Genomic DNA, 6479 nt, shown 5'->3' with positions numbered 1-6479 from the left:
CAGGGGGAGCACTCTACTTGGTTATCCATTAATATACAGACTAAGCAGTTAACAATGCATATGTACATGTATATACGTGTATGCTTGCAATAACAATGAAAAACAGGTTATAAATTTGAAAGAGCTTGGGAAAGACCATAGGCACCCCCTCCCTTACTCCCTATGTGGAGTTGTGGTTAATGTCTGACAACCTTTCTTCACACACACACACACACACACACACACTCACACACACACACATACACACAGACACACACCCTTGCCAAATGAGGATGAAAAGGAAGAGAGGGACCCGAGACATCAAAACCCTGCAAGTTTGCTGACTCCTGAGTTTAATACTGGTGCCTGACGATGCTACACAAAAATACCCACTGCCGTACTTGCCACTCTTAGGCTGATGAAAAAGGCTGAAGTCATCCTGATGGGATTCTGCCAACATAATTCCTGAGTGAACTCACCCAGGGCCGATGAGCCAGCGTGCTAGGGACTCTAGAAACTCAGATGTAAACAGAGAAAGAATCCTGCTGAGCGTCCCCCCCACCCCCCAACTCCCAGGACTGGAGATCAAACCAGGAGCCTCATACACGCTATGCTCCTTTCACTGAGTGAGAGTCCTAGTGTGACCATGTTGTGAATGGACTAAAGACAGAGAAGGTTATTTCTGTTTTATTCACTTAGACATTTAAGGTCCCTCAAGTTTTAACTGACTTGGATTATTTTATTTCATTTTATTTTAATTTACTTTACCACGAATCGTGGTGAGCTGATCTCTAACACAGTTGCCTACTTTGGCCCATCCAAACCAAATACAATGTTCACATCAAGACAAGGGGTTTCTAGCCCTGGATCTTGCTGGAGACCAAGCATTCTGCTGGCCGCAGGGAAACATGGCTGTCTTGGCCCTGTAGGAGTTACAGACATAAGCACTGCTGAGTATCTGGTATCAGGGGACCTTGGCTCAGTTAACCAAAACCCCAGTGCCAGTTAAGAGAGCATTGCAGTGAAGAGATCAAGTTTAAAGCACTCCCAGCTAAAAATCACAGCTTTGGAGTCCGTGCAAAGCTTCGAGACAGTGACCAGTGACAGGGAGGCTTTCCCCACCCAGGTTCCTCATTTACAAAATAGGGAAATGGTTAAATGGTTAAATCCAGACGTGCAAAAAATGGTAAGTGATGCCTGCCCGGCTGATGACAAGGTTAATTGTAAATAACATCCTCATTCAATACATGGAACAAAAGCCGGCCATACAGCAAGCAGCAGGCAGGATTTGTAGAGAGATCCCGGTCATCACATCTCAGAATCTGGTGCCAAGTGGGTTTGGTGGTAGATTAGTTTTCTCACTGCCCTGACAGAATACCTGACAAAAACAACTTAAGGAAGGAAGGGAGGATCTATTAGCTTACACATTCGGCATACAGTCTTTCTTGGTGGAGAAGGCATGGTGGCAGGCTCTTGAGGTGGCTGATTAGGAAACAAGAAAAAAAAAAAAAAGAAGAATGATGATGTGTAGCTCAATTTTGTGGTTTCAGATCCAGGAAATGGTGCCATCCAATTTCAGGGTCGGTTTTCTTACTTCAATGAAAAGAGTCTAGAAACTCTCACAGGCAACCTCAGAGGCTGGTTGCCATGGTGATTCTAATCCCATCAAGCTGACAAGATTAATCATCACGGTAATCAAGCAGCAAAGGACTTCCTAAGGGCTGCAGGATTTTGAGAATCTCTTAACCTCTTCCAAACTCAGAGCGTTTGATTTGGTTTTGTTTTGTTTTTGTCTTTTCAATCTGTAACATCGAAATCTTGCGGGATTCTTTCCTATCTCCCAGTTGCAGCGAGCAACCCGGGCTGCAGGTCTCTGGCTTCAGCGGTCTGTGTCAGTGTAAGGACGCAGGATGCACTGAGTAGAAGCTATACTTCAAATATTGAATTTGGATCTTTTCCTTGCTTAGTGGTATGTGGTGGAAATTTGGGGTGTGATATTGGCAGCGATACAATGCTGGGTAGCTGCAGGAAGCCACAGCTCCAGTGGGCCACCCCATCACAAGAAGAAAATGGCCAGCCCTGCAGCGTTCTATGATATTGTCAGGCTAGAATGTTCTTCTTCTTCTTCTCCTCCTCCTCCTCCTTCTTCTTCTTCTTTTGGGTTTTTTTCCGAGACAGGGTTTCTCTGTGTAGCCCTGGCTGTCTTGGAACTCACTTTGTAGACCAGGCTGGCCTCGAACTCAGAAATCTGCCTGCCTCTGCCTCCCAAGTGCTGGGATTAAAGGCATGCGCCACCACTGCCCGGCGACACATTTTCTTCTTTTTATCTATATGAGTACACCATTGCTCTCTTCAGACACACCAGAAGAGGGCATCAGATCCCATTACAGATGGTTGTGAGCCACTATATAGTTGCTGGGAATTGAACTCGGGACCTCTGGAAGAGCAGTCGGTGCTCTTAACCACTGAGCCATCTCTCCAGCCCACATTTTCTTCTTAAATGTTTATCTGGGGGCTGGAGAGAGAGCTCAGAGGTTAAGAGCATTGCCTATTCTTCCAGAGGACCCAGTTTTGTCTCCCAGCACCTGCATGCATGATGACTCACAACTGTCTATCACTTCAGTTCCAGGGAACTGAATGCCATCCAATTCAGGGCACTAGGCACAAAAGTGTTCTACATACATGAATGTAGGCAAACACCCATTGTAAGGAAAATAAAAATTTAAACAACAATCTTAGCTCTCTCCATACTCCATCTTCACATACATACACACACACACACACACACACAGACAGAGAGAGAGAGAGGGAGAGGGAGAGGGACAGGGAGAGAGAAATAGACAGAAAGACAGAGACAGAGACACAGAGAGGCATAGACAGACAGAGAGATAGACAGAGGGTCAGAGAGACAGACAGACAGACAGAGACAGAGAGAGCAGCAAGGCGTGGGTGTTCCTAACTACTGAGTCATCTCTTCAGCCCCTGCATTTTCAGCTCATAGCATAGCCTGTGATGGGTGTTCTGGGATATAACTGGTGCTAAGCTGAGCATTTTTTAGTGATGGTGTCTACACTGAAAGCCACAGGCAGCCTGAATGTGAGCATCCTGCACCCCTAAGTGCTTCGATGTGTCCTTCCTTCCTTTCGTCTCTTTGCTCTCTCTCTCCTTCAGCCACCCCTGCCCTGCACCCATACCCTCTTTTGTCCCTCCTGAGGCCCTGTTCTTCTCACGGACCTTATGTTCCTTTCCCAGCTGTCTCCAAACAACTCTTGTCCTTTGGCCTAATTGCCATCACGTGGTGGTTTTCTAGTTATTTAGAAGTCATTGTATCCTTTGTAGGACTAAATCCCTAAAGGGAGGCAGGTCCATCTCAACACCTCCTTATTCCAAGTGTGGTCCCAGCCTGACACAGACACAATGGCCACAGGGCCCCGAGAACCTGCCTAGCATGTGCAAGGCTAAAAGTGCAGCTGTACTAACACAAATGTGTATGCGCGTGTGTGCTCGCGCACACATCCTTTGACTTAGATTATATGGTTCCAAGGTAAAACAGATATTTCTTCAGAAGTAAATCCTGCCCCTTCCTTTTGTACATTTCTTTGTGTTTATGTTTTTTTTATTAGTCTATTGTGCATGTGCACAACTTAAGGGAATCTGTTCTCTCCTTCCACAAAGTGGGTTCATGAATGGAACTAGGTGATCCATTCATTAGGTTAATGAATGGATCCATTCATTAACTAGGTTAATTTTGAGCATCTATACCATTTGGGCCATCCCCTACCAACCCCCTTCAGTTAGCCTTTCTATATATCGAAGGCTGGCCTCAGATTTATGTTGATCCCTCTGATTTAGCCTTCCAAGAACTAGGTCTACAGGCTTGGGCTACCACACCTGATTCATCAGCTTGTGCTTACAATCTCCAGATGTGTCTCCTCTCTGGACCTTTGCTCACTATCTGTGAAAGGTGGCATCAGCATACACATTCACAGGTGCACACCTACATACACATTCACAGGTGCACACCTACATACACAAATCATTTTTTTAGGTGAGCATTTTCCTTGGTCTAATGAGTAGGGTACACTTGTTACTGCTGTGGCATCTGCCTGTTCCATTGGTCCTTTTGTCCCAGCCTGGAAGCTTAGGCAGGGACTCCATTGTGGGCAGAGCATTCCCTGCAAGCCCCCGTGAATATAACCCACCCGCCTGCCTGCCTCTCTGTAACATTATACAGAAGTAATCCCATGCCAGTGGCCAAGATCCAGGTCTGCAGTTTATTTTGGGTTTTGCAGGAGCCTGTGGGAAAATGCTTGAACATGTCTCAATCACTAGGGCAAATACCTTTCTTTCTTCCCGAGTTCCAGCACGTTCTGAACTTTCTGAGAGCATAGAAAAGGCTGGGCAGACACAGTCCCTGGTGGCATGCCCTTTCTGCACTGCTCTGTCTGTGGCTGGGCCTGTGCCTCTGCCATATCCTCCTGGCTCTGAAGCTGCCCTGACTCAGGGTGTAGAAACAGGACTGCATTAGCTCTGGGAAGCTCTGAGCATGGGGGAAGGGAGAAGGCCTCCCTCGAGACATAGTTCAAAAAAACACAACAGTAATAGCAATCGAAGTAAGTATAAAGATCTCAGCTTCCCAGGTTAAAGTTTGTTGGCTTTAAAAAAATTTTAAAATTCCTCCAGGCATGTACGTGTGTGTGTGTGTGCGCGCGCGCGCGCGAACATGAGCCCAAGAGTGTGCATGGGGGGATGGCCCGTGCACACATGTGATAGGGCATGCCTGGGGATATCACATTCCTGGGACTTCAGAGACTGATCTGCACTGTTGGAACCAAGAGCAACTGAAAATACCTGCTTCAGCCCCAGGGGAGTGCTGAGCAGGGGAGGCTCCTGGGATAGAGAGGCAGATGCGCACCACAGCAGACACCCATTCGGCACCCAGTGGCAGGTTGGGACCTGGCAGCCTGGAACCAGTGAGGTAAAGTTTCAGGTGCAAATAGAAGCTAGCCTGAAGGCTGTGCAGGGGCTGGAAAAACACCTTCTCAGCAGACCAGGGTGGCTCATGTCTACAGTCTGAGTTCTTAGGAGGCTAAAACTGGAGTTTGAAGCCAGACAAGGCCATAGAGAAAAGACCTTACAGAAAAAAGAAAGAAAGAAAGAAAGAAAGAAAGAAAGAAAGAAAGAAAGAAAGAAAGAAAGAAAGAAAGAAAGAAAGAAAGAAAAAGAAAAAATATTCTTCTGGAAGTTTCTAGAACATTTGTTTTCTGTTGTTGACTGCTCTGACCTGTGCCAGCCCTGGTGAACTCACAGTCCTTATGGGGGCTGATTTTTTTTTTCTTACAGACTTGTTGCTAGGGAAGGCCTCCTTTTCTAGCCTCAAGAGAAATTATATCCCTAGTCCTTCTCTTGATCTCTCCTTCCCGTCCTGTCTCTCAGCTTCCTGCTTCCTCTCCTTAGCTGAGAAGAAGTGCTCAGCTTAATTCCCTTTATCAGCAACTATCTTGAAAGAGCGACCTATGTCATCCCCAGCTGGACTCCCAGGGCCTGTAGAGCCCTCCGCCATCCACTCATCCCTCCTTCCCACTCCACCAAAACCTCTCCTTGTAGGCACATCTGTGCAGTCATTGCAGATCTTCTCCGATGGACTGTGACTCACCGTCCTCCCCAGTGGACTGTGACTCACCGTCCTCCCCACCCACTCAACCACTGAGTCTTCCTAGCACCCTTCCTCTCACCACAGGGCAGAAGATGAGTTTCATGTCAGCTCAGCTAGAAGGTAGAGCCCATAGTCAGACAAGCCCTAGCTGCCCTTGGGCCTGATGTGGTAAGATAGGGGCATGGGACAGAGCTCTGTGCATAAATTGTGCCCTAGGTTTGACCTTGGAATCACATAAAACTGGGTGTAGTGGTGTGTAGCTGTGATCCCAAAAGTCAGGAGGCCCAAGGAGGAGCTGAGGAGTTCAAAGTCATCCTCAGCTCTCCAATAAGATTCAGGCCAACCTGGGCTACACGAGACTCTGTCACAAACAAACACAGATGTTTATTTCTCTATAGAAACTGTGTTCCCACTCTGGTACCCAGCCTCCTCAGCCCTCAGACACCTCTGGTCAGTATCTCTCACACCTTCAGTCAAGAGGGGGGTCCTAGAGTTCAAACCCTGAGTACCCTTCTGGGTCCACACTAAGCCAACTGTAGGCCAGTAGCTTCCATGGGGCAATGCCAAGGCCACAGAGGCCAGCCAGGGGCACGAGAAGCCGCGCCAGATGCCGCAGGTTGGGGTAGGAAGAGACTGATGCTCAGTTACTGCCAAGGGGAACGTCGTCCAGTGTTGTGAGAGATTTCTAGTTTCCATGAAAGACAAGAAATCTGTTCTGTAAGATTTCTCTGTTTAAAAATATTTTTTAACTGTTTTAAAAGAACTAGTCAGACCCAACAAAATCTGTCTGCAAGCCAGATTCGGCCCTAGGGCTGCCAGCAAACAAGCTCCAAGTTCCACTATC

Source organism: Apodemus sylvaticus, chromosome 1, assembly GCF_947179515.1.
Source record: "Apodemus sylvaticus chromosome 1, mApoSyl1.1, whole genome shotgun sequence".
Lineage (NCBI taxonomy): Eukaryota > Metazoa > Chordata > Mammalia > Rodentia > Muridae > Apodemus > Apodemus sylvaticus.
Note: the sequence above shows the minus strand (reverse complement) of the source record.